The sequence below is a fragment of the Ambystoma mexicanum genome, chromosome 1p, assembly GCF_040938575.1.
Source record: "Ambystoma mexicanum isolate Mex_15411 chromosome 1p, UKY_AmexF1_1, whole genome shotgun sequence".
In the NCBI taxonomy this organism is placed as follows: Eukaryota; Metazoa; Chordata; class Amphibia; order Caudata; family Ambystomatidae; genus Ambystoma; species Ambystoma mexicanum.
Window position 1 is genome coordinate 877,905,969 of NC_090921.1, and position 12,281 is coordinate 877,918,249.

The window sequence follows — 12,281 nt, forward strand, 5'->3', positions numbered from 1 at the left end:
ACAGACAAAAAGGGATAACCATTAACCCTTTCCAGTACTCTATTGAAGATAGTTTGTACTAGGTCTGTGGATTTAAAAAGACTAATAAAGTCAATGGCAACTTTACATGTTATGGGAGACAGTAGTCAGTCCCAGAAAATGGAGTTTAAAGTGGGAAGTCTAAAAAAGTCAACCCTATTTCACTGCACTAAAGGTGCTGTGTGACACACAGTAAAAAGATGATGCGTATGGAGTAGGTGAGACTCCAAAGTATATGAACACACACATGTAAAATACACAGAAAAATACATGTAAGAGTGTGAAAAAAGGCTCACACTCTTACCAGGTGAAAAAAAAATCCTAGAAATCCAGCAAAGCTGCTGAGAGACTCAGTAGGTAAGGTAAATTAGACATTCTGGCCAATTCTTCCTAACATACGCCTACCATCTGGAACGATTTGCCTTGCTGGAAAAGCTCCACTAAGAAGTTCAGTACTTTCACCTTGCTCAATTCACCACCTGCTCCACGCGTTCCACACCACTCTACAGCTTCTTGCGGTACTGGTCACCCATGATCACGCAATGAGTTCTGAAGCATGTTAAAACATTCCTGGAAGTTCCATCTTGAACTGCCATCTTGCAGGCTATCAATTCCAGCATACGCTCTGCCACTAGCGCATGATTCTCAGCATTCACTTCTCATAGCCACCATGGAAACGATGGTAAGATCAAAGGTATGTCCGTCAGGATCTCCATCAGTACCACTACCAGGCCTGCAAATTCCACCGTCACTAACACTAATTAAATCTTCTCCTTCCTCACCATGGCCCGGATCCTTGTATTCATTGTGAAGGGGATGAGCGGGATGTTTAGCCTCCTGAACTCGCTGAGGTCTGCAGGAAGTCATTTGTGTCTTCTGTTCCTCGATCTGGCCTCCAGCTGAAGTACATTGGGAGTTGATTTGTTTTTTCTGGATGTGGACAGATCCAGCTGAAACAGCCCCCATCTTTTTTTTCGATCTCTAAGAAGATACCCCTGTCTAGCCTCCATTAACTGAAATCCACCAGATAGCGTGAGTTGTAGTCAGACATTATTTTGTGCATCCTTGGCAGGTACTCTGCCACAAATGCAATCTTCTTCTCTAGACAGTAGCACCAACATTTCTTTGCCATGTCTGCTTACATCTTGTACCTGGTCTCTCAGGTGGTTTATATATCTAACCTCCAAGATATTCACCATCTTCAGGAGCATGCAGAATTCCACTATTCAGTTTAGCTGAGTGCGTATTGGGAATTTTCCTGCCTGGAGTTCCAGGCATTGATGTGCAGCTCCACCTCCTGCTCGGTCCACCGAATGCCAGATTCTTTCTGACTGCATATTTTTCCCCAGCCTAACCTGCTGGTGTCTGACTCTAGTATGGTGTTCAGCATCCTTCTGAAGATGACCGCGCCATTCCACACATCGTCAACTCTTTGTCTATCTCCACTATTTCGTGCTATATCTGTCTTCTCTGTAAACTCTGTATCATAATTCTCTGTAGGCTGATGTAGTGTAGTGGCATGGGAAATATAGCCCGGATTAATGCTGCCAAGAGCCCCATGATTCCCACTACATCTATGAGCGAAATGTGTGCTGTGCTCAGGGGATTCCTCTGCTCCTTCTTGATTCCTATCACCTATGTGCAGGGCAACTCTAGCAAGTTTTTTCATGTGGTCTACCATAAACCACTGGAATTCCAGTTACTGAGCTGGATCTAGCTGGGATTTCTCCCAAAATCAGGAATACTATACTTCTATCAGCCATATTGCTACCTCCTTCTGTTCCTGTAATCATTATTTCCCCTGGGACTTGAAGATCACATTGTCTAGCTAGACGATCAATTTCATGCCTGACTCCTGCAGGGCTGTCATGATTGGCTTTGTCAACTTGGTGAAGCACCATGGAGCGGATGATAGCCTGAAAGGAAGACAGGCAAATTCCATTACTTCTCCATTCCAGATGTATTGTAGAAACTTCCTGTAATTCTGTTCTAGGGAATCGTCCGATAGGCGTCCTTTAGATCTAACCTGATGAGCCAATGCTGTTCTTGTAAGATGTCTCTGAGCAAGTGGGTACAAAATTCATTTGTTGAGCTCTCTTAAATTGATGACCAACCTCACCATGTCTTTCCTGTGATCTAGGAACAAGTTGCTGATAAAACTTCCCTGTTCTATGTGGCTGGCGCAATCACACCCTTCCTCTGGAGGTCCAGAGTCTCTGTGGTCAGTAATTGACTCTCTGTCTCCAACAGAACTATCAGAGTCAGTCTCCTTCTTGTTTCGGTCTCCTCCCAGAAATCTAGGTGATATCCCTGCAGAGTCTGCAACTCCCATGCATCTTCTGACAATGTTGCCTGTTGTCAACAAACAGAGCTGTCCTGCCCCACTTGGATGGATATCTCTTTGTATTACTTATCTGAGGTGATGGTTGGTTGATAACCTGTTGACCATCCCCTTCTCCCTCTGCCATCTCTGACTTACGTTGAAAAGAAGGAGTCTTACCAGACAGTATTGTGCTGAGCCTCTTCAATGAGGTCCTCTGCCATAGTAACAACGGTCTAGCATCCTCTACTTCTCCGAGCCTCTCAGAAAACCTTGCCAGAGAATATCTTTTTGATGGATATCTGCGCCTTGTCCAGAGGAGATTTTACTCACCAAAAGAACAGAGGGCAAGACACCTAACAGCTTTATCTTATGGTGTGCAGAAATGACACTAACCAAAAATTATTTCAGTTTTAATGGCCAATTATACCATCATTCCCATGTTACAGCAATGGGTTCGTCTGTGGCCCCTCAGCAGCTAATTTGTATGTTGAGAGTTTTGAACAGCACATAATTTATAGCCCCACACATCCTTATTTTACTAAATTGGGGTTGTGGCGACGCTATATTGAAGATATTTGGATTGTGTGGAATGATTCGGTCACCTTGTTTACTGAATTCATGGAGTAGATTAATTGTCAAAATTGTTATCTTAAATTCCCTTCCACACAGAGCAATTTGACAATCAACTTTCTAGACATCACAATCTGGGTTGATACTAGTTAAAACATCCTTCAAGTAAAACCATTCCACAAGCCAACTGAGCGCAATTCAATGTTGGTCTTTGACAGCTGCCATCCACGCCATGTCAGGGAGAATCTCCCGCTCTGCCAATTTTTGCGCCTTAAGCATAATAGCTCGACAAAAAAAGAGATATTTCTGGCTGAAGCAAAGACCTTAAGTTCTAAACTGCATGCCAGACAGTACCCGAACAAAATAGTTAAATGGGCATTCAAAAGGTGCACGAACAATAACCGTGAAGCTCTTTTAGAGTATTGTGACAGAGCTAAGGAGAAGAAAGGTATAGTTTTTTTCAGTACTTACACTCCTCTAGCCAACAAAGTTATTAAGATTATTAGGAAGAATTGGCATATTTTGACAGGTGGAGAATGTCCACTTGAACCTCTGTTATGTTCCTTTTAAAGATGGCCAACTTTAAAATATCTCCTCACGAAAAATGATGTTTCCATAGGCATTCAACAACAGAGTGTCACCGAGATGTGGGGTTTGCCGGAAGTGTTAGGACATGCACCCTGCAGCCATTGCGTACATTGTCATCTAACTAGTAGAACCACACATGTGACGTTGGTTTGGAGAAATTATGGTCACAGGTGAAGTTTACTAATTGTAATACTAGTAACGTCATTTACGTGATATGGTGTCCATGCAAAAAATTTATACATAGGCATGACTAAACGCGAAATTAAGGTGAGAATTTCAGAGCATAGGAGCTGTATTAAAAACAAGGTCTCCACAGCCCCAATGGTAAATCATTTTTTGATGATGGGCCATGGAATGGATGATTTCAGGTGGACAGTGTTGCTACAGATATCTCCATCCAATGATGTCGAATCTGTGATCAAAAGACTGCAGGTGAAAGAACAATTGCTGATTTTTTTTGTGTAAATCAGCAGACACAGGGTTGAATGAGGCTGTTGATTGGAACAACCTGGCATGACAGATTTTGTCTGGAACTTTGGATAATTACTTTGTTGTCTTAAATGCCTGTGAGAATTAGACAGATAATGGTTGGCGTAAAGGTGTTACCACCTGTAGAATTATATGTATTCCATCTTAAAATTACATCATTGCACATTCCACCGGGTGATTTACTAATTAACCACAAATCCATATGCGCGAGCACATATAGGACTTGAATGGTCCAGCCTTGCTTTAACTACTTATTTAAGATAAGAGAGATTAATATTATGATCTGAGAGTACAGCAGTTGGTTAACAACATCGAGGGATCACCTTCCTGGCCGTACTTGGCTTGATTACATCCAGCCGCGTAGAATGGATGCCTTTAAAAGCATCCGTTCCACAATCACCATCAGATCAGGTGACTGACGATACGTGACTGCGATGTAGGCGGAAGTGTAACACTATGCGAGACGTGCCCTAGTAAGTACCGATAGAGGGCTCCCCCAGCCACTTCTCTTCCCTGTCTCCAGGTCGGGTCTTTTCCCTTGAACATCGTGTTACCTGTCATGAGATTGAGGTTTGTTAGACCGATGTGCTGCAATTAAGAATTTCATTTGTGTTCCCTGCTTGCTCGCAATGGTGTAGGTTCCGTTTGGAAACAAGCGGTTCAATTGCAAAGCTGCATCAACTACGCGTCCACATCCCGAAAACGGAGAGGCATTGCAGAATCTTAATACGGATCGTTTTACCATACCAGCACCACGTGGGATCATGGAAACCATCAACTAGCAAGTAAGTCGAGTTCCCCATTCCACACTCGTGACTTGGTATGGTCGGAGCAGAGAGCTCATTCGTTAGCACAATACCTGTGAAATGAGCCTTATGAGGGGTTGTAATGTCCATGCATGCAACGCGATATATCCGCTGTGTTGTCAATAGCTTCCCGCAACTCTAAATGAAGAGAAGCACTGAGTGAGATAATATGCTGGCCTAATTAAACCCAGTTAAGTCTACTGTAGTAAGGAGTTGGCAGTTTATATAGCATCTAAACCGGGACATCATGTTTTTCTGTTGACGTACTAAATGATGTACTTATAATTAAAAATATTTCTCTAGATATATCTTTTTAGGAACAAGAAAGAAGATTTTTCGGTACTGAGCTCTGTTGGGACGGCCGTCACTGATTGGTGTATTTATGTTTACAGATCACAAGTCTACTTTGCAGACGTGTCTACGCATCCGTTGAAGTTGTTAACAAACAAATACTGTCACGGTGCGCCAGCAGTAGGAGATTGATTGCTCCTTTATGTTTTGGCTTTTTATAATAGTTAGCAGCATAACTAACTGATGGCTGTTTTTTCATGCTGTTTTCCTCAAGGTTGAAGAAGAACATTACTGTGAAGAGTGTGCGAGAGTGAGAGGACCTGTTTTGTCGATTTTCCCCTGAAGGAGTTCTTACATATTGGTTATACTGTTTAGAAAGAACAACACATGTTGGGTTTTTTGTTGTGGTGTATTATATGACAACACTGCTAATAAACTATTGAGTTAAGTAGAACCCTGAGACTGTTTGTACAAGGATTCGCCTATTCAGGACACTAGACGTTGTAGGAGAGCAACCTCTAAGTGGGGGCTGTCTTATTTCTGTATTCAACAGATGTGTTTGTTATCACATGGGGTCTAATTGTATATCAGTACGTGGTAGAGTGAACTGTCTTTTGTAGGTTTGTATGAATGCACTTTGTGAGATAGAAAGAAAGAACCTCTTTTTATTATCCAATTGCACTTTTTGAGGTAAAAAGAAAGCATCTCTTTTTATGGCACAAGTAATTCTGCACTCTGTTTTAAATTGGTGAGAAACTGTTTTTATATATTGTAATAATAAAGTTTTGTAAGTAATTGACATTGTGTGCACAGTGATACTGTTCTTAATGTGGTAAATGTTTAAAGGAAAGCTCTTGTTTTCCTAGAGGGGTTGCAGCATGAAGGTAACAACATTTTCTAGTTTAGAAGCTTTCACAAGCCAGTCGTTGGGGATGAATCTCGGGACTGTTAAAAACATTTCTGCAGTGTCTTTCTATTGTATATTGGTGGGCCTTGTCCCATGCCATGAAGGTACTGCCATACCTGCTCAGTTCCTTTGTGAATGAGTCCCCAAAGAGGAGGCCCCGGGCTGCTAGTCCTGCTTCAAAGGAGGCTACATCACATCATTTCTGATATATTTGTAGCAGTAAACCCTTCATATCCTCTGCCACCATGGCACAATTGGTAATGCCCAATAAGAAGAGTGCTCTCTGGGCCCAGTTTGCCAGAGCTGTGGGGTCCACCGGTGCCCGGTATCTTTAGCCCTCTCTGTTAGGTCCATGATCTTGGCTAAGAGCTCTGCCAGGTCCAGTAGCTTGTCCTGACATACGCACCGTGAGCGGTCAATCCCTTTTTTGGGTCCTTCTGATTCTTGCCCATGAATGCTAGCAGTTTTGGGTGAAGGTCAGGAGTCTCAGATAACTTGACTGTCAGGTTTGGCCTGGGGCATTCAGCTTGCAGCTGCTGTCTGGCCTCCTTCTCTGGTGGCTTGCAAAGATAGACCCACATATATGTCACTGCTCAAACTGAGCGAGTTCAAGTTGATGAGGTTGGGTGTGTAATTAGGTGGGTCGAACATTTCATCAAGCTCAGGTAACACTGCTTGTGCCCTTATCTTATTCTTATGATATTTAGGGCCTCTGGCATCATCCTCTGAAGCAGACGAGTCACAGTCAATTTAGGAGTCTAAATCCACTATGGGTATGGATGGAACTGAATGACCCTTGGCTCCCATATTGTTCTCCCCTTGGTTGGGGGTCAAGAGGCAGGGCACTTCACGCTTCACCAGTGCTGCTTGCAGCTGGTTGAGTGTGCTATCTGCCTCTAAAAGGGGACTCATCTTCTGGTATTCGTGATCTGCGGAGGTCTGAAAGGCACAACTCTCCCAGTTCCTCGTGCTCCTCTTTAGACCCTCCTGAATGTGGGTTCCCATGTTTGATGGTTCTGCCTCAAGGTCCTCATAACCTCCTTTCCCAGAGTCCCTACCACCTTTGAGGTTAATCAACATTGATTCTAGATAGTCTAGCCTCTTTTGGAGGGGTGGGATGAAATCCATCCTTTATGGTCTCCCTCAGGGGCCGCACCATCGTGCTTTGTAGATTGAGGGAAGACAGGAGCTCCGGGTAGTCATACTCCTCTTCTAGTTCCTCCCTTTCCAGTATTCGGTCTTCCTGCTCTGACTTTTCAGAGCTCATCTTTTTTTTTTAATTATATTTAAGTAATTAAGTATGTGTAGTGTTCTGAGTTATTCTCAAGAGAGTGCAGGGGAGCTGTAATGGTGGTATATCCGCTGAGGGAAAGCTTGTTTGAGTTGTCTTGCTCTCTTGCGCCTTCTGGGCAGCCACGTCTTCTTTGAAGTGCTTCCATGGATTTTGCATATCTTAATGAATATGACTTATCAATCAATGTGTCAATATATGGAAGTCTGACATACAATAACAGTTTGCATTCTTGTAAATGGTTATGGCCCCTACAAACTCCCAAAATGTAACCAAATTAATATTTGTGACTAAATGCTGTTTGAAACAAAAATGAGTCATTATTAGTAACCCGGCGAGAGCGAAGCAGAATGGAGACTCGGAGCGGCTCCACGCGGCTGGAGGCTTCCCTCGTCCGTTTTTTTTTTTCCCATCCCACTCCCACCCTCCCAACCCACCTTACCTTCTTTTTGATCCTTTTTTCGGGAGCGGACGCGCTGGGAACACTTGTTTGCGGGCCGGGGCACTAATAGCAATAAGTAATGCCCCCGACGCTCAGGTTCTATTGCTTAATTAGTACGAGACACAGTTGCTCCCCATATCTTGTGTCTTGTGTTCAACTCTGATTGGGTATAGTCTAATCAAACGCCTCTGCAGCTGTAAATAAGTGAAATGGCAATAACTGAAATGCTCTGTAAGGAAACTATCTCTACTCTACCACTTTATTCATTCTTGTCCTACGTTGTGTTGTTAGCCTCTAGTATCCATGCAATTACTTTGAATATTGTCAAATCAAGTGCCTCTTGAACTATGAATGAATGGAAAGGGGGATCGTACTATGCTGTGAATGCTATGAAAGCAGAATGCCTCTGCCCGCTCTGTACATGCCATGACTTCTCCAACTGGAGCAACGGTTCACTTAATACCTGTTTCATTTGATTAGCCTCACCATGAATCAGCTGCGTGCTCAACTGCCGTCTGCTGGTAATGCGCATCTACAGCACAGTCATTCCTGGTCAATGCTCAATTTAGGCTGACTGCCACATCTCGGGGGATGTGTTCGGTTGCCCGTCCGACTGGTACTTAAGTCAAATAAAGCCGTCATCTCTTTCCAGCAGCAATTTGTTGGACAATGTCATGACGTAAGCTTTGAGACACAATTACTTGATGTGTAAGCATCTTACAAATGCACACTAAATACATAAATAAAACGTCACCTCTTCTATAAGATATGGTTAAAAAACAGACTTGTGATACAAATATAAAACGTAATGACATTTATGACCGTGGGTACGGATGATGCACCTGGGCAAAAATGGCTTTGTCCAAAAAATGGATGAGACACAGCTCAGTAGTAATGACCACATATGTGGGTGGTGCAAGACAAGCGCAATGAGATAATAGATTAAAGACATACTGCCATTTGATGTGCAAAACCCCACCATTGTGATACATGGCGGATATCTGACAATGTCTAAGTGCCTTTATGTGTGTGATGACCAATTCATTCATTTGTCTTTACAAGTGAGACCTTCTCGAATGGACTATACCATGGCCGTCTCCCATTTTCCTTGCCTCAAAAGAATTCGATGTATGCTGATCCATCCTTCCTGTATTCAATTTGTGACCTGCACGTCACCCTGCCTTTGTGGCTTCACTAAATACATTTCAGTCATTATCTGCATGCATTATTTGCACGGTATTCAACTCGCTCCGTCTGAGTCTTTACCATCTACTACTGCATTGCTCTAAGCTGATCCTGCTGTACCTGTACTTACTACAATGCATCCGCATGTAAAAATCATCTCATCTGCGATGGTGGACTGTGTTGTGAAGTATCTGCAAGCACAAAAGCAAATGTGTTGTCTGTGTTTTTTTTTTTTTTTTTTTACCGGTTATAAGTTACAGCTAACTGAGAGCTCCAACTTCCCCTCACCTAACTGCTTGGGACCGTTACTTATGCAGAATGGCCAGGGCGTCGCATTATGTATGACATACCACCTTTCCAGGGCACAGAGCTGCTTAAATTAGCACACATCTTCCTCCTTTAAAGATTGAACAGACCTTCTAGGTGGAGTGGAAAACAACACCATTTTTCTACTATTCTACACTTGCACATTCTCAAACTTACCCGTATGCTCCCCCACACCAATAATACTTGCGGGCTAATAATACAGTGCACCCCATTTTGGTACACATCCTGGTTTTCTGAACCTTATCAAGTCCCCCTTTTTAACTCTCACACTTCTCTTCCATGTGGACCTTTGGTCACATCTTTCATTTTATTTTGTTTACACGTGCATTAGTGCACTTCTCTCCCCTTATGTAACCACGGCCCACTCCTTTCCCACCACCCTGGACACTCCTTTAAATGAGCGTTCCTACCTCTCAACCATTGAAAAGCTGACATGCCCTTTGTTGTGTGTGGCATGAAATGCATAGAATTAACTCTAATCACCCCTGCCCTCTTTTCATCATCCCGGCATGACTTAGCTATAATTATAACCTTCACAATGTCTCTAACCATTTCTACAGCCACACTACCACTGGGTTGATACAAGGAGGTGTTATTGTCGTCAATTTAATTCTCAGCTAGGAATTTCTCGTATTTTTTACTGACAAGTTATGGACCAATATCTATCATTCTCCATTGGATGTTTCATAGATTCACATGTTGTGACTATTCCCCGTCGACCAGCTGGTAATCGTTTGTAACATGGAGCTGTTTAATTTTAAACTGAAAACTTTGTGTCATTTTTGTGCTCTATTACAGTCATTCCTTAAATAATTCTCTCTTCATATATCTCCCCAAAAACTTCACTTTTATCATCTTTCAGATGAAAGATCCATCTTGGCGGCTAAGGTGCTGGACCGTGGACCGTTCCCGCTGTCCGGTAATCTTTGACAGAGTTTTGTCTACATAGTTGGGACTACCATATGGTGGAATCCATGAGGAAGAGCCTGTTCAAGGCCTATGTCCGCTGCGGATTGAAGAATGTATATGTGGAGGACCAGCAGAACGTCTCCCTCATCACGTCATAAAAGACTGTGAAATTTGTCAGACGTTTTCCAACAAACCGCTGAAGGATTGTCATCGTCATCTTGTTGCGTGGCTCAAGGACACTGGCGGGTCCTCTGATTCCACATGTGCACAAAGCCATGCCTCATTACGACAGGACAATGAAAGACGAGAGGTGGGACAGTCAGACGGAAGTGCCGTAAAGTCGATGCCAAGACGAAAGGAGGTTCCGAAATAGGAGAACAACGAGGCCGCACGAAGAAACATCCTCGCGGAAAAGTAACAACAGAAAGAAAGGAGAGCGAGGACGCGTGGTCTATGGACAAAGAGGAGGACTGTTCAGAACCTCGGGAAAAACGTGCAGGAGCGGTAATCATTACGTTACGCGCGCCAACTAAGAAGGTCCTTGGGAACCGTAGGAATGCCAGCGGGAGACCGCGTGGATGGAAGTGAAGATTAACCTACACCATCAACAGAGGGTATCTAATGCGGAAATTTAGATGAACCCGGCTATGTTATCAACAAACTCCCTGTTTAAGGCCAACAAATGAGACCCTGACCGATAATCTGTAGCAGAGGAACAGACATCCATCTCTCTGGTTTAAAGGCTGCGAAACACACAAACGAGGAGCTACGTTGAATAAGGGAAGTGAATATTCAACGCTGAACCCAGAATAATCATACAGAGGCGAGTAATCAATATAGCTGTATTAGAACCGAACGGCAAATCGAAATGGGAAGACTATCCCCCTCACATATTGTCATCCAGAAATTGACCTAGAGCCATAACCAAAAGGGATAAGAAATGAAACTTAGAAGCCCGGTGAAATTCAAGAATAAGGAACAATTCAAATATAAAGAATGTTTTCTATCTAGTGTGTTTTTATTCCCCTGAAGAATTTCCCGTAAGTATGTTAGTTGATAATGAGGAATGAAACATGTCGGGTATGTTTGTTTGAGGAATGAAAGAATTGATCATTGATGAACCATCAGTGCAAAATAATAGGGATACTAATAGACGGTACTCTATAACAACAAAAACCGTGATTGAGTGTCCCAACGTATGATTAAAAGCAATAACACATTAGATCTTAAATGATTTGCCTTTGTGAGATGTATTATTGAAAATGTTTTCCGAATTAGAAAGTTAATTATTCGTATATGCAATAGTTTACAAAATAATGAGGAAAAATTGAAAAAAAATGTTTGTCTTAAAGCACAATGAAATATGTGATTTTTTATAAGTGAAATGAAGCTGCAATATACATTTTTATATGAAAATGAAATTGTGATATCTTTTTTGATACAAAACCCTTTGTAGTATGTCGAAATTTAATTGAAAAAAGACATGCACTTGTGGTCAATAGCTGGTTGAGTAGTGGAAAACAAGGGACCTTCTGCACATTGAATAATATATTGTGGGCAGTGTTTCGAAGAGGGCTGTTGAAGGAAGGTCCAAGACGAAAATATAGGTCAAAAACCTCTGGTCTCCTAAATTTTTGTGCAGGACAGGACGGGCCACCTCGGGTAAGATGTCTTGGTCGCATGAGGTCCAGGCCACCAGCAAGAGGAAACATAAAGAATTCTCTGGCGACAAGACCAGATCCTTGCACAAGGCACGGTCTTCACCAAAGATCAGTGCCCAAGGGATGTTGGCATGGAAGGACAGCCAAGGCTTTTCCATCGCCCCAAGGAAGTGATGTCATCTAAGTCCAAGACGAAATCTGTCTTCAGTGTAGAAAGTTGGCCTGTCATCAAGATAAGCAGCAAGTATGTCATTGACGATGACCAAAGCTCCCTCCAGGTTGTCTACCCCAAGGCAGTCGACACCGTCCACCGGCACCTCATCAATGAAACCGCCAACAGCCATGACTATGGCTACTACGTCATCAAGGATCTTGTCGATGGCAACTACGTCAATGGCTGTGTTGCCCTTGTCGATGGCCCTGTCGATGACCCCATCAACAGGAAAAAGTGGATCTTCCCATAGGATTGTTACC

General features: G+C 42.9%; 1 long non-coding RNA gene across 1 annotated transcript in view; it reads left to right on the forward strand.

The window, feature by feature from the left end:
• Nucleotides 1–5,882, forward strand: part of LOC138582023 (uncharacterized) — a 111,257-nt gene extending 105,375 nt beyond the window's left edge. The window contains exons 2-3 of the long non-coding RNA XR_011304935.1: nt 4,627–4,773; nt 5,098–5,882. This is a non-coding gene — a long non-coding RNA (uncharacterized lncRNA). The remainder of the gene's footprint in view (nt 1–4,626; nt 4,774–5,097) is intronic.
• Nucleotides 5,883–12,281: the final 6,399 nt, after the last annotated feature.